Raw genomic sequence first — 17,335 nt, forward strand, 5'->3', positions numbered from 1 at the left:
TGGTCATGATTTTTATGGTTATAGCTAGTCCTATAGCTATGAACAGCTCACTTAACTTCTCTGAGCCTCTTGTTCTCAGAGAAGAGAAATCAACCACAGAACTAACAGCCACACCCAAACCATCACCTTGCTATGGAGGAGGAAACAACAGAAATCCGTTTCAAGCCCAGGCCGAGGACAGAGTGTCCAATATGTATTTTCTTCCTTTTTTCAACATTGACAGATTCTTGAAGTACATACTTAACAGGGGTCTGAATCTTGAACTCTAGAAATACTTAAGCTGGAAATTGGTCTGTTCTGTTAAGAGCATAAAGAACAGATGACTTCCCACATCCTCCCAAAAGTGTTTTTCTATTTCCAATTTCTATTCATATTTAAACCCCATTGTAAAATGGTAGTAAAGAAAATGCTTTAAACAATGAGCATTCACCCATAATCATAGTCCTCTTTCATACTTTCATTTCAGTTTTTATGGTTCTGTCCAATCTATTCCCCAAAATAGGGTTTTTAAAACTATAATAATTTCAGTCTTCTTGTTTATTAGTTCTCTAGTTTCTTTTTTTCTAGTTTCTATTTTTTTTATTAGTTCTTTGAGCCAGGAGATTTTGTTTCTGAGCTTCCCTCCCCCCCGCTATTACTTGGTAACCACACACAAGTAAGTTGGTATCTTTCAGGACCAGTGGCTCTGTCTGTCTTTTTATTTGTCTTTCTGTCAAAGGGAAACGTAACAGGGTCATTGCTTACCTCTAGACCTTTTGGATAGAGCAGGTAAGAAAATAGACATGAAAATAGGAATTTAGGGGCTGGGAAGGTGGCTCAGTGGTAGAGCACTTGCCTTGCATGCATGAGGCCCTGGGTTCGATTCCTCAGCACCACATAAGCAAAAAGAAAAAAGCCGGACGTGGCACTGTGGCTCAAGTGGTAGAGCGCTAGCCTTGAGCTGAAGAGCTGAGGGACAGCGCCCAGGCCCAGAGTTCAGGCCCCATAACCGGACCCAAAAAAAAAAAATAATAATAGCTGGCTGGCACCAGTGGCTCATGCCTATAATCCTAGCCACTCAGGAGGCTGAGATATGAGGATCATGGTTGGTTCGAAGCCAACAGGAAAATCTATGAGACTTTTGCCCCCCAATTAATCACAGTAAAAGCTGGAAATAGCACTGTGGCTCAAGTGGTAGAGTGTTAGCTTTGAGTAAAGGAGCTTAGGGACAGTACCTAGGCTCCAGAATTCATGCCCTAGGACTGGCAAAAACAAAAAACAATAGCTATCCTTGTCATATAGATTGGTCTACAGGAGCATGGGTGATAACAAATAATGAAGTGGTATGTATAAAGTGGTATTGGTAAATGAACAGGGAAAAGAAAGTTGAGAAGCAAAATTTAGAGGAAATGAGGGGGAAAATACTCGAAATTGTAGTTAGTATGAAGCCCTTCAAAAATGAAGGTACCTTTCATCAAGTAAGTCTCTTCAATGATTATGGTAAATTGTTAGTTTTTCTTGTTTGGTTTTGAGGTTTTGTTCCCATTTTCTGCAAAAAAATTTAGGTTCCATAACCATTTTTCTCTGCCTTAAATAAAATCTTCTCCGGGGTCCTCAAATAGTCAGGGAATACATTAAACAGAATCACCAAGAAGGCCAGATGCAGGTAGCTCACACCTATGATCTTATTTACTGAGGAGGCTGAGATTGAGGATCACGGTTCAAAGTCAGATAGGAGAGCAAAGTATGTAAGACTTATCTCCAATTAAACAATTTAAAAAGTTAGAATGGAGCTGAGGCTCAAGTGGTAGAGTGCCAGCCTTGAGTGGAAAAGCTAAGAGATAACACCCAGCCCCTGAATTTAAACCTTAGGAGCTGCATGTCTGCATGTACATGTATGCATACACGCGCTCGCGCGCACACACACAACACACACACACACACACAAACACACACACACACACACACACACACACACACACACACACACACACACACACACACACACACACCATACATTACCAAGAAGTTATATCAGCTAGTAAAGACAAAATAACAAATGCTATAACCGATACATACACAGGAGTGTGAAACTCAGACATTAAGTTACTTCATCTTCTTGGAGTTTCCCCAGAGGCATTCCCTGCAAGACAAGTTAGAGGGCAAGGCTGAGTTAACCTTGGGTCTCATGGGGATGACGTCAGACAGTTTTCCACAGCAAACAACCTGAACTACTTGATATCAGCCAGTAGAGCTTGGGTTCTGTCTCAGTTCCTTTCTCCGTAGGTCAGGGCCTTAGCACAAGTGTTCATTTCTCATTCACTCTGACTCTCCAAAGCGGGGAGATTTTGTTCACTGTGATTACTGATAGGGACACCATCTTGATGTATATCTATGAGCACCTACGCAAAGGGAAGAAGGCAAGTTCCAGAAGTGATCGATGTCTCTTCTCTTCACCCATTGCCCACCAAAGAAGATCATTTTAAAGGAGGTAGACACCTAGAATTCTGCATGAGTGTGAGAAGACAGAAACTGTTCAGGGAGCAGCCTTCATGGCTGCTATGCACATCACAGATATTTATTCTTCAGCTCTTAAATCCCATCTCAACTAAATCCAAAATAGAATATTTTTCTTTCCCCAACATGGCAAGTTTCAGGGCGCACTGTGGCCCGGGTAGCCATGGCCTTGGATGAAGCAGAAAGCATTTTTGGCTCAGGTCAACCGTTTGTTTAGCTGTCTGTAGGAAGAATTCAGGGGCACACATGGAGTGGAGGAATGTGTCTGCCTCCCACGGGAGTGCAGATCTGTGGCATGCGTAGTGAACTCTACATCCTGACACAAGCTCCTCCTGGAATCTGGGAATCTGCCTCTTGCTGCTGGTCATAGACTCCAGTCTCACACCCCAGGCAGAGCACATCCTGGAATGCAGGGTACATCCTGGAATGCAGGGCCTTGGGGAGACATGTGATTCTGACTTCAGAGAGGTCATTGTCTCAGTTTTGTAAAAGCCCATGTTGGGGGGCTGGGGAGAAGGGGGGCTGGGAAGGTGGCTCAGTGGTAGAGCGCTTGCCTGCATTTATGAGGTCCTGGGTTCAATTTTTCAGCACCCCATAAGCAGAAAAAACTGGAAGTGGTGCTGTGGCTCAAGTGGTAGAGTGCTAACCTTGAGCTGAAGAGCTGAGGGACAGCGCCCAGGCGCAGAGTTCAGGCCCCACGACTAACAAAAAAAAAGGGGGACCAGGGCCAGGACTGAGCTCCTTGTTGTGACAGACCTCATCGGTCTTGTTCTTTGGCCCCCTTCTGCTTGAAGAGGCTTTTGAGGGGATCTCATGGGACTCGAAGTAAGAAGCAGAGACTTTCTGCTAGTTAGCTTGATACCAACCAGTTACCTTCTAACTGACCCAGAGATTTTTTTCCCCTCCTCCAGCCAAGGCTTTTTGCTTCTTTGCCAGCAATGCCATACACCTTCCAGCCCTGCTTATCAATCAACAGTATTTTCTCTATTAGTGTGTGAAGGCCTCCAGCATGGGAGAGTCGTATGGATTGCTTTACTACACCTGTCGTTAGCTCAGGTAACATTTACTGTGAGCATGACTTTCCTTTGCACATGAAAGCAATGAGACCAAGGAGCGCTGAGTTCAGGGCATAGGGACAGAGGGAAGAATCCAACCCTACTGAGAAGACACCCAACGTAGACACTTACTGTTCTCCCTGGACACTGGGGCACACTGTGCCTTCCCTCCCAGCAGATAAACCTGCAACCATTGATTGACCAAGCACTTGCTACAGGGTTGTGGCCTTGTGGGGACATAACAAGCAACGCAGTGCTATCGATCCATATGCTTGGTTGTTTTTTTTCCTTTTGGTGGTGGTGGTTGTGGCTGGGATTAGAACTTGGGACCTTGCGCTTGCTAGGCAAGTGCTTTAAGGGACAAGGCCCTTCTTCCTGTTGATCACCAGCTGCTTTGGCCTCATTTTCCTCCTAAGCTTAAGGACCTGTCACTAAACTCTCAAAGGACAAGTAAGATCATTCCTGCAAAGCCTACCAAATCCAGAAACCTAGAGCATGATGGGTACACAGGAAGACCTCCCCATCCCCTTTCTTCCTTTGAGTTGTTTCTGCCCTAGAAGCAAGTGTCCAGCTATACTCACAGGAAAAAGGTTTGAGGGGTTAATGCTGTGGTATTGAATCTGCAAAGGCAGCCTACTGGGATGCTGTTTTCCCCAGGAGCCAGAATGTTGGCCAAAATCATCTGAGAAACTTTTCCTCTTCTAATTTATTCTGCCTAGGGAGATCTTCTTAACAATGCCGTAAATGCTTCATATTTGTATAGCCATTTTAGACTTTTTCCAAACCCTTGTCACATTAATCATCAAAAGTCTCTTGAGAGACGGGTGGAGAAGGAAAAGGCATTCCTATATTGCAGACAAAAGAAGTAAGTTCAGAGGGGTCGAGCGACTTGCATAGGGTTAATACACACACACACACACACACACACACACACACACACACACACACACACACACACACACACACACACACACACACACACACACACACACACACACACACACACACACACACACACACACACACACACACACACACACACACACACACACACACACACACACACACACGTCATTGTCTTCCTGGCCTACATCAGAAACCCAAACATAAAAGTCCCAAGAAATGAAACTCCACCTCTGGATACATTTAGTTCTCCGTCTTCATTACTCTTTCACTTTGGGGACTACTGCAGTTGTTCTTGGGGAGCTTCGGTCACCATGCTGTTGTGTTGCTCCCGCCACAGTCTGCCTGATGTTCCCAGAAATCAGAGGATGGGGGAACAGTTCGGTAAATCTCCCTTTGATCCGTTGTAAATGAAATCCTATTTACAAGATACACTTCACTTCTTTTGTTGTACAGCTCACTAATTAGCTCACGTTTGAGAGCAGGTTGCCTGGGAAAGAAAAAAATAATTAGTTCGTTCCATCTCAAAAAGACACAATTCTTGAACTGATTATGGTATTTGAATGATTAATCTCCTTTAAATGCACATGTGTTCCGGAGTGTTACTTTAGAAAGGTGTAATGAGAAAGAAGACAGAGGGCAAGGGAAACAGTATGGCTGTTTGCCTTTGAGGGCAAAGGGGGAACTGAGGTTTTATTCCTTGTTGTCAGATAGAATATGCAAAATAGCATCCTTGGCATTTTGTTCTGAACTCTCCTCAAGTCTTCCACATTTTTCTTTTCTACCAATAATATTTATCCTGTTGGTGAATGTTTAAGGTCAATCAGATGACATACTGCAAAAGGAAAAAGGAAAAGCAATCTATTTCACACTAACGTGCTAGTGACTGATACCATTTTCTATCTAATCTTGCTCCTCCCATAATTATTTGCTTTTAATAGGAAGTTGCAGTTCTACCCACTGAACCACTCTCTGTTTGTGGTTCTTTAGGAGAATTCATTGAAGATCCCTCTCCTGCCACAATCTTAATACGACAGACGAGGGAAAAGAAATTGGAGTACTTAGTGATAATTTCCAAGGGTACAAAAAACCGGGGAGTGTCCATATATAAATTGTCGTTCTACCACCCTGATTTTGTCTAGTAGATATCTGGGGTAATACGGAAAGATTGGGGAAAGGGACTCAGGAGATCACACTGTAGTGTATAACTTGCTCCACTTTTGTCGTGTATCCAAGGTGTAAGCCTTTTCCTTTACTTCACTTGTGTAAATTCCTTGAGGATAGAAATGATTATCTTTTTGTCCTTCAAGGTCATAGCGCTCAGTTGATCCTTTAAAAATTCTGCTCAAAGGAGGTGGCACTCAGTAAGTGTGAAAAGTGAGCTCACTTATTCTGCAGTCCCAGGGACTGACATGTGGGTCTCGGTCATGCTAGGCAGGTGCTCCTCCACCCCTTCTCCCCACCCGGCTTCACAAACCCAGCAAGAAAACAAGTGCCTCACGAGCACACCAGGCAATTAATACCAAATGGAGAGCTCAGCAAGAACAAGAGAAGGTATAACTGTGACAAACTCACGGAGGTTTGAGTAACCATCCCTCACAGGTCCTCGTGTTAAACCATGTGCCTGCTGGGAGGTGCTGTGGGCTTTTAGGAGATGCATCAGGTCTTGTGGAAGGTCCTTAGATCATTGGGGGAATGTCCTCAAGGGGACTGTGGGACCCCAGTCTGTTCCTGGCTGCTGGTGGGGGCGGGGGAAAAGAAATGACATGTGTTCCCTCAATACTATCATCAGAGGCCCAAAGTAATGGGGCCACAGGATCAAGGACAGTCAGTTGCTTCGGGTATGTCATTATAGGAACAAAAAATCTTACCAACCTCTACCAGGTGCTGGTAGCTGAAATTAAGCATCATTTTAATCCCCAGTTATCTTGGCAGCTGACACAAAATCAGGCCCCACGTTCAGTTGTACAGTTCTTATATGGTTATTATAATTCACAAACCTTTGCCAGCTCATCTGCTGGGACAACATTTTCCTGGCACTAAATCTTCAGTAGAAGCATATCTGGTGGCTTATCCTTATTAAAGATCATTGAGTAATATCACAGCCAATAACTTTGAAAAGGATTTTGCAAAAGATTCAGCAGTATTTTTTTAAAGGGAGTTTCTGTATCAGCTCTCTTAAGATGTAGTGGAGATAACATTAAATTACAACCCAGAGAAGATATTTGCAAAATAATGTGTTAGAAAATAGTACAATAGAAGGGTTACCATAGGAACTCCCTCCACCCACCTCCCTGAGAAGGGCTCTAGCCTTCTCTGTAAGTCTCTTCCTTTGTGCCTTCTCTCCCCAAGGCCCTCCTGTGTCTTAATTGGAAACAGAGGCTAAACCCACCCTCATACATGAAACACCTCTTTCCATCAGGTAAACTGAGGCATAGTCTTAGTGAAAGGAACAGGGTTGGGGGGGGGAACTCTCCCCTTACATAGGCACGTATATCTATCTTGGATGTAATGATATGTATCATTTGTATCATTTTCCCTCTCCTTGTCACCTGGAACATACAAATAGACTGTCAGGAGTCTGCAAACTTTCTCTACTTCGTAGAAAATGTCTGATTTTGAAATGTTGTTCTGTAACAACTCAACTCAAGCTTTTGAACACCCCTAGATAATATGCAAAGGAATGGGTCCATCTGTATGACAATGGAACTTTATTTATGAAAACAAACTATGAGCCAGATTTGACCCTTGGGCCACAATTTGCTGCCACACAATCAGATGGTCTAAAGGCAGAATTGCATAATAAAAATAGTGTCGCACCCATGTGCTACATTTTAAATTTCTTAGTAATTTTTTTTGGCCAGTCCTGGAGCTTGAACTCAGGGCCTGGGCACTGTCCCTGAGCTTCTTTTGCTCAAGGCTATCACTCTACCACTTGAGCCACAGAGCCACTTCCAGCTTTTTCTGTGTATGTGGTACTGAGGAATCGAGCCCAGGGCCTCATGCATATTAGACAAGCACTCTACCACTGAGCCATGTTCCCAACCCCTTAGTAATGTTTTTCTTTTAAAAGACTAAAAGATGAAATTAATTTCAGTGACCTACTTTAACTCAGTATATCCAAAACTATTTTTCTAGTAGGTAGTCAATATAAAATTATCTCTGAGCTGTTCTCTCCTCCACTTAGTTTTTAGAGTATCAGGTCTTAAACACAGGGCCTTGAGCTCTTTCTTACCTTGCTTATGGCTGGTCCTGTATCACTTGAACCACACTCCAGTATAGTTGTTTTTGTTGGTGGTGGTGATGGTTATGGGGCTTGAACTCAGGGCCTGGGCACTATCCTGAGCAATTTTTGCTCAAGGTTAGTGATCTACCACTTTGAGCAACAACGCCACTTCCAGTTGAGTCTCACAGACTCCTGCCCTGGCTGGCTTCAAACCATGATCCTTAGATCTCAGCCTCCTGAATAGCTAGGTTTACAGGTGTGAGCCACCAGCACCAGGCAGTCTAATACAGTTTTTTGTTAGCTAATTGGAGATAGAGTCTCTAGTATTTTTCTGTCCTGGCTGGCTTGAAACTGTGACCCTTCCGAGCTCAACCTCCTGAGTAGCTAGGATTTCTTTTTTTTTTTAATTTAATTTAATTTTATTTGTGAACATACTGTACAGAGGAGTTACAATTACATGGGCAGGATAATGCATACATTTCCTACCAAGCATTGCAGCCTCCTCCTTTGTTTACCCTTCACATCCCTTCCCAGTCTCCCCCTTCCCCCCCAATCCCAATCCTTCACCTTCCCCTCCTTCCCCCCCACACCGACGTTGTAAAGCTCGTTTTGGACATGACAACTTGTACTTCTCATTGTTGCAACAGGTCCACCTGTATCCTTAAACAACTGGTTTTTCCCCATCTCCTCCACAAGTTATACTGACATCAAATATAGTGAAAGCAGGGGTTATACTGTGGGGAGGGACATACAAAGCAACAAAGAGATAATCTTATAAATGCGTTAGAAACACATGCATGAAAGAAAAAAACATTAAATTACACATCTAAGGGTTCATTTTCCTGACATCACATTATCTGACCTTTTCCGCTTGACTCATACATATACTAGATATTACAAATAAGGGAAACCATGGGACCTATGTTTCTTTGGGCCTGGCTTACTTCACTTAATATAATTTTTTCCAAGTTTTTCCATTTCCTAACAAATGGGGCAATGTCATTCTTTCTGCTGGAGGCATAGAATTCCATTGTGTATATATACCACATTTTCTTGATCCATTCATCTACTGAGGGGCATCTGGGTTGGTTCCATATCTTAGCTATGGTAAATAATGCTGCAATAAACATAGTTGTGCTGGTCTGAGTAGCTAGGATTTCTGGTGTGAACCGCAGGTGCCTGGCCCTTTTTTGTTTTGTTTGTTTAAATATTATATTGAAACCCTAGGTATATTTTACACATCTCAGCTGGGCCCACCACAACTTATGGGTTCAGTAGTCCTTTGTGGCTAGAGACCAACACATAATTCTAGAAGGTTCTTTCTACTCCGTACCTGCTCGCCCATCAGAAAACACAAAGGATGAGGGAGAGTAGACAATGTTAGAGGGTGAACAATACTGAAATGTATCTGTGAATGTTGATAGCTCACTGAAAGCTGTGGACTTATAGGAGAAAAGTAGCAGTGGGTCAATCTGATTAAAATACTGTGTATGCATTTTGTAATAACAGCATAGATGAAACCCTTTGGAACAGTTAGCACAGAGTAAAACAGCGAATGGCAGGAGTATACAACAGGTTCTCTGTGGGGTGTAAGGACTAGTGGGAAATGGGAGGACAAATGGAGAGAGGGTGATGGGGGGTGGATATGGTTAAAAATGGAATAGTGACACTCATGGAGGCTGACTTGAGAAGAGAAAGTGGGGTGAGGGAGAATGCATACGTGGACATGTCAAAACGAACGAAGCCCCTGACATCAACTGATTGATGCTAACTAAAAAAGAAAAAAGGGGGGGGGGAAGGAAGGGAAAACACAAACTGTGTTTGCTTCCCTGATAATTCAAGTCTGTGAAGAATGTGATCATGAATGTGGTAGCTCAGTGCAGTGTCTGAATGACTCCATCACTATCTCCAAGGCAATTAGTAAATAGCTGATAATGTCTTCACTCAGAGCTTCAGAACCTGCACGGCCTCCTTCCCCCCCCCCGCCCCCCACCGGCCTCCAACACTGTCCAAATGGAGAGAGGCGTGAGTACTTAATCCTGGCGTTAAGTAGACAGTGGAGCTAGGCTAGAACAGAGCCTTTCATTACAAAGCCACCACAGGTGAGAGATTTCCCCAAAGTCCCATGTTTCATGGTAAATGTGCATTCAGTTTTGCTTGTTATGTCACAATAGGTGTTCTTTTTTTTTTTTAATTCAAACTTCTTTATGGTCAGTGTATTTAAAGCCCCTGGCCTGTATGAATGCATGTGCATGCATGCGTGCGCACACACACACACACACACACACACACAGACAGACAACTTGCTCTTTCACATCACAAATACAAATCTGTGGCCAAAATTCCCCATTCAGAATAGGTACAGGCCATTTATCATGGTGCCCTGGAGAATAGGTTTACGTAACAAGATGTTAAACTAGATATTTTAACAGAGGCTTCTAACATACACAATGGATTTCAAATGCTCAAGTAAGTTGCAGAGACCGTGATGCAGAAATTTCCCTAGAGTCTTAATTTGTGACTCAAACCGTCCTCTCACAGGGAGGGTATGTGGAGAGGATGTCTTTGGAGCGGGCTATGCTGCTGTGTGTCTTATGCCCCCTCCTCTTTAAACTAGAGAACAGAGATTTAAAAGGAGTGTTCATGTCTCCACACGGACACCAAAATCAGAAGGGCAAGAGATGGGCTGGTGAGAGCCTACAGTGAACTAAGAAGTTATTACGCGAGGAGGTGCTTGAATACCTAGAACATTGCAGAAGGATTCCAGGGTGTTCATGTGGTCTGCCCCAGGGTCATGTGTGAGTAGTAGCAAGTGGCCAGTGGGGGAAGATTGATAAGGAAAGACATTGATCACATCCCCATGCATTTTCCTAGATGAGGGTGGGGTGGCTGAATGAAGTCAGGAGCTTAGCTTAGACCAGCAGAGGACCCAGGTAGAGTATCTCAGTGGTCATAGTACTTCCTGTTGTCTGTGGGGACCAGACAAAGAGAGAGCATCTGGAAGAACAAAGCATGGTTGTGTGGTACACTGATTCAGGACTCCTGAGGATGTTGCCACCCAGTCTTGAGTTACATGGTTATTCTGAATGAGAGCTAAATGATGGAGAAGGAGGCCTTACTGCCGTGTGGATAAACTGAAAGATTACAGTTCCAGACCCCTTCCACCAGGCTGCTCAGGGAGGTAGTTGGTAGGGATGGTGTGGTCTTTCTGACTCCTCAGTTGACACTGGAGACCTATGACAATACTGGTGCCTATATATATAACTAGCCCCAGTTATAGGGAAAACAAAAACAAAAACAAAAACACACCCAGTCTAGAGGAAGGAATGGTAATAATAATAATGGATCATCATTTATTGAGGTATCACTATGTGAGCTTTTTTTTGTTTTTTGTTTTTTTGGTTGGTTGTAGGGCTTAAACTCTGGGTCTGGGAGCTGTCTCTGAGCTCTTCAGCTCAAGGTGAATGCTCTACCACTTGAGCCACAGTGCCACTTCTGGTTTTCTGGTAGTTCATTGGAGATAAGAATCTCACGGCCTTTCCTGCCCTGGCTGTCTCTGAACTGCGATCCTCAGATCTCAGCCTCTTGAGTTGCTGGGATTACAGGTGTGAGCCACTGACACCCAGCTTTATGTGGTTTTTTTAAAACACAAAACCCAAGTTGAGTATAATTTTCTCAGGGGGAAACAAATGAGGCTCACAAGTTATCACAGAGCAGTGGGTAGCAAAGATGAGATTTGGACATGTTTTATTCAACTAACGCACTGCCTGTATGGATGCTCATTTCTTGCCCAGCTTTTCCCTTGGACACTGGTTCTCTTCTTTTTCTGTGCTTCTGTTCCTCCTCTCCTGCTCGTCCTCCTCCTCATTTTCCTTTTCCTTGTCTTCCTCCTCCCTTCTCCTCTCCTCTTTTCTCCTCTCTGTCTTTCTTTCTCCCCCCTCCCTTTTTCATATAGGATTCTGTCCTCAGCCGGCACACAAGTTCCCCCCCTTCCCCCCCCCAGCCCTTACCTCTTACCTGAGGTGTATAAAATGAACAGACTGTTGTACTCTCACCAATTCTGGCTCCAGAGTGCTCATTAGAATCTTAGCCAAATCCCACAAAAATGCTGGCCAGGAAAGAGAATGAACACAGAAAAGAGCAAATTTCCTACTACTTGGTGCAATCAAGTTAGAGTTCTGTCAGCACAGGGGTGGGCTGAGAATGAAGAAGGATCTTTCTCAGGGTTCCAGGCCCTGGGAACACAATCAAAAGATTGTGGGGTGGTTTTTATTTTCAGATAATTTTTCTACCCTCCTAGCCATCCTGAGAAAACACCTGTTGCCTGGCTACCCAGCGGAGCAGTTTTGCCTGTGGAAAATGGGTCAGCTGATTGGCTAGTGTCTCCTTCTAATCTACAGACATTGCCCAAACAGCAGTTTCTAGACATCAAAAATGGCTGAGTCCCACTTCAATGGTCTACACGGAAGTTATCTTCCTTTTCTTCTTTCACTGAGTTCTGCTTCTCAGGCTTTCATTGTAGACCTATAAAACAATTTTTTTTTAAATCCTGAAATAAGCCATCGTGAATGAAATGCAGTAAAACCATCAATATAATTAGATCCACAAAGGACTGCAGATTTTAAAATGACCATCTAGAGGATATATAAAGTAACTATATATAAAATATATTTTAGCTGGGTGTCAGGGGCTCATACCTCAAACCCTGGCTACCCAAGGGGCTGAGATCTGAGGATCACAGTTCAAAGCCCATCAAGTTAGTAAAGCCTGTAAGACTCTTATTTTTAATTAACTACTAAAAGCCCAGAAATGGCACTGTGGCTCAAAATGGTAAAGCACTAGCCTTAAGCAAAAAAGCTTAAAGTCAGACCCCAGGCCCTAAATTCAAGCCCCAGGACTGGCCCAAAAATAAATAAATAAAATATATTTTAAATGTCTCATGAATTAATCATCAAAACAACCCAGCCAATATAAAAAGTGAAAAATTTAGAATTTGGAAATTACAAATACAACTATTGTCATTAAATCAATCTCAGGGCTAAATAAGTTAAGAGAATAAAGATGAAGCCAAAGAAATTGTCCAAAATAGAATCCTAAGAGACAAGACATAGGGAAAAAAATGACAGTCCCAGGAGAACTATCCAAGGGTTTTGCTAGGTCTATAGGGAATGAGAACCATTCCTGTCTAGGGTCTAAGTCTGGTGCTGATGACCGCCATCTTGCCTCCGTAAAGAAAATGGAGTCTGAGAATGGAGAGTGTTGCTGCTGACGGCTATGGTTATTTACACTGAGAGTGAATTCCACAAGACCTTGGGTGGTTTGAGGAGGAAAGTCCTGCGGTGATGAATTGGAGAAGACAGTGCGGTGAGCAGGAAGAACTCAGATGTGACTCACAGATGTTCCTCTACTACAAACACGGCCAGACTCGGGAAGAATTATTTAACCTTCCTCCAGAGCCTAAATTTCCTTATCTGTAAGCTAGAGACTATTAATAAGTTATCATAAGTTGTGATAACAGTGCTTAGTGCCCAGAAATTACCCGATAAATACTATCTATAATTTCTTCTATTTGAACTTTTATGTATTTCCTCTCTACTGCTGTACCATTTACTTATCAAAAAATGATTCATTCCAGATCTATTCATATGGAGGGAGGGAAGGAATAAAGGAGGGGGCAGAGAGACAGAGAGAAAGAGACAGAGAAAAAGATTATTGATCTAGGCTCTAAGACAAATAAAAGCAATTTAAGCCTGAAACAAGACAAGAAAAAGTAGTTTCTTGCCAAGAAAGATGCTCACAGTGGCTGCTTAGCAGATGCCAGCCCTGTGGGCTTTCTTTGACACTGTCAGCCAAGCTTTACTCAAGTCTAATCTGATTGTTCTGACCCCAGAGAACTTGTCTAGAGGTTAGGCAGGATTAGCAGAGGTTACATCACGGCCCCTGCAGTTGTGCAGACACCTCAGGCTGCCACATATCTGATGTGTCCAGGCATCTTCCAGATGGCCTGAACCCTGATATGTCGCAGAGAAGCCAGGGCTTTGGGATAACAGGGTTATATAGACACTCTTTGTCTCAAAAACAGATGAGAATTTCCAGAATACAGACAACACAGAATGTTTAAATGGAAGAGCCCTGAGAACTTTCTGTTTACAAATCAGCACCCAAAGCAGGTTACTCATCACCTAAGATTCTTTATCTATCTTAATTTACAAACCTCTTCTCCTCCTTTTCCTCTTCCCCCTCCCCCCCTCCTCCTCCTCCTCCTCTTCTTCCTCCTCCTCCTCCTCCCTATTTCTTTTCACTGCTTGAATCAGGAGAACATCTGAGCATAAGATGGCAGCAGCAACAATAACAACAACAATAATAACAACAACAACAACAAAATGTCAGCTCATATTGCCAACTTCAATCAAATGCACTGAGCTGAGAAGGATATCATCTGGTCTTAGGAGGAAATAGTGCTACAATCAATTAACAATGACCACTTTGGACAGCAGTCAGGAGTGTGAAGCCCAACCCGTCTATAGGTGATTATAGCAGAGGCAGGGATGGGAGGGCCAAGTATCAGGTTCTCTGTGGTACTCTCTATCCTTCGTTGAGTTTATTTATTCCATCAAATGTATTATTTCACATGATAGGCATGTTGGTTTGAACAGTCACAAACCATTCTCATCCTACATGAGCTATGATAAACTGTGACATGAGAGTCCTGAACCAGCCAGGTTTTGTTTTACCTCTCTGTCCCTACCCGCCGCCTAACACATGCTTCCCATTGTATGAGATGACCTCTTCTCTTGATTTCTTTAAGATAAACAAAACACAACCTCTGGAATATAGGGCAGGGATGTCTGCTGGTTCTGGTGAGGGAACTGAGGTTCAAAATGGAGGAATGGCTTCTTTGAGGTTATGGCAATCAAACTAGGACTCCTCTGAAAAATAACACATAATTGGCCACCTGACATGGCACACTATAATCTTAGCAGAGAAAAGACAACAGAAAGGCAAAGTGACAAAGACCAGCTTATGTCCCAAAGGCAAGTCAACTGAGAATGACAGGAAGATTTGAAATGGTGGGGGTGATGTGATGTGATTCTTTTAAGGACCATTTACGTTTCCCAGTCACAACAGCGATCTTTCCTGAGGCCCTGTATATTTGTAGTATCTGCCAAAAACAATATAAGGATATATCGATAACCTTGTACTTTGGTAGTTTTGACATTTTTGATGGCGTTGCCTCTGTACTGAGCCTCTGCTCTGGGCCTGGTAGGCCCAGACATCAGTAAGACACAGGTGATAGAATACAGGTTTCAGCTTAGCAAATCTCACAACCTAAAGAGACAGAAAACCACATATAGTGCAATATAAATGGAATTATAAATGTGTACATAAGGTAGAGTAATGGCATAGGAGAGGAGAGATTAACTCTGGAAGGCAGCAGGAAGTTTTATACAGAGACAATATCTGGGCATTACTAGCTCTTGTATGCTTATCCACTGAACAAACTTAATAACATTCCCAAGGAGTGTCATTCCCCCTGCTCTACACTAAAAGCTGGGGAGACATGCGAAGAGGCCCCTGACCTCTCAGAGCTCAGAGAAAAAAAAGTCATAGCCATGTCTAGAAAGCCATTAGTCAGTGAGAGCCTGACACAGCAGAGGCCGTGCCGAGGGGCGGTCACCGGACACCCTCCGCTGTGTTTGTCCTGTTTGCGAGTTGTCTAATAACACCAGTAACACAGAGAGATGAATTACAACAGAACCAAGAGGAGATAAAGCAACTGTGGGAAAAAATTGATCGCAACCCAGCTGTCCACCTCCCTTTAACAAAACTTCGTAACATCTACATTGGGCTGGGTACCACAGTCATTTCGATGAATATGAAAGAGCAATACCCAGTGGTCCTCAAACCAAGGAATGAATGACACCTTCTGGCTTCAAGTCTTAATTTCCTGTGTCCAGCCTTATCTAATTCCTCAGGTAAAAAAAGTGGATGATTCCTGTTACCATCATATTAAAAACAACCAAGCAGGGCGGGGAAGGTGGCTCAGTGGTAGAGTGCTTGCCTCCCATGCATGAGGCCCTGGGTTCGATTCCTCAGCACCACATAAGCAGAAAAAAGACAGAAGTGATGCTGTGGCTCAAGTGGTAGAGCACTAGCTTTGAACGGAAGAGCTGAGGGACAGCACCCAGGCCTAGAGTTCAGCCCCCACAACTGACAAAAAAAAAACAAAAAACAAAAAAAAAACAAGCGAAGTGCTTTGCCTATTTTCTGGCGCATTCTAAGTGCTCTATAAAAAATATTATCAGTAAGTTGGGTATGCTGGTGGCTCATATTAGTAATCCTAGCTAATTGGGAGCCTGGAAACAAGAGGATCATGGTTTGAGACTAGCCCAAGCAGAAGAGCTCGCCTTTTCAACCCACAGCCAGGCACAGTAGAACATGTTGTCATCCCAAGCTATATTGCAAGGCTAAAACTGAGAGAATCATCATGCCAGGCCAGCCCAGGTAGAAAAGTGTGGGAGACCCTGTTTCCATGGAAGAAAAATCTGGATCCAGTGGCACCTAACAGTCAGATTGCTGCTCAAGTGCATGCCTGGGTTGGGAAGTAAGGCCTTATCCTAAAAATAATAAGTGCCAGGTGCTGATGGCTCCCACCTGTAATCCTAGCTACTCAGGAGGCTGAGATCTGAAGATCATGGTTCAAAGCCAGCCAAGGCAGGAAAGTCTGTGAGACTCTTATCTCCAATTAGCCATCAGAAAACTGGAGCGCTAGCCTTGAGTGGAAGAACTCAGGGACAGCGCCCAGACCCTGAGTTGAAGCCCTACAACCAACAAAACAAAACAAAAAACACTAAAAATAATTAGTGAAAAACGGGACAGGAAGCAGGATTCAACTGTACTGAGCTAACCTAGCAAGCACCAGGCCTTGAGTTCAAACCCCCAGAACTACCTAAAAGTACATGTATTATCAGCCACAAAGAAGATAACGATGTTAAATGGCTCTTCAGAGGTCAGAAGAGGTGACATCTGATTTAAGACCCTGATTTAAGTAATCTGATTTGGGTAATATGATTTCAGTAATAAGTAGATATTAGTCAGAAAAATGTAGGCATCCACATGCAGATTACATTTTTCCACATTTGTTCCACTGTTCACAGTTTCCTTAGTTTAAGAATTTTACAGTATTGTAAAGTAAGATAGAACATATGCTAGGTTATAAAAATCAGTCTCAAAACAATTAGAGTTTCTGAAATCATCCAAGGCATATTCTCCACCACAATGGAATTAGATGAGAAATCAATAGCCCAGAGAAGTGTGAGAAATCTATCTTCATAGCAGCCCTGGGGTTTGAACTCAGAATGTGTTGTACTTGCTTGGGGGTCATGCCCTCCAGAACCTTTGGACTCTGATTATTTTTTAGATGAGGTCTCACTTTTTTTCCCCAGGCTGGCCTGGACCGTGATCCTCCTATTTATCCAATATCTCTATCCATTATCCATTTATCCATTATCAATATTTTCCAACATCTCTAAGTACCATTATTATCCCAATCTTAGCACATCTTTTCTTGATCTGTGCCAATGTGCTGACTCATTAGAGCGCACTCCTTTGTGGTAAGGCTTTGATTCTTTTAGCAGTTCAATATGGCTGTGTT

Source organism: Dipodomys merriami, unplaced genomic scaffold (genome assembly GCF_024711535.1).
Source record: "Dipodomys merriami isolate MVZ:Mamm:240054 unplaced genomic scaffold, mDipMer1.0.p SCAF_44, whole genome shotgun sequence".
In the NCBI taxonomy this organism is placed as follows: domain Eukaryota; kingdom Metazoa; phylum Chordata; class Mammalia; order Rodentia; family Heteromyidae; genus Dipodomys; species Dipodomys merriami.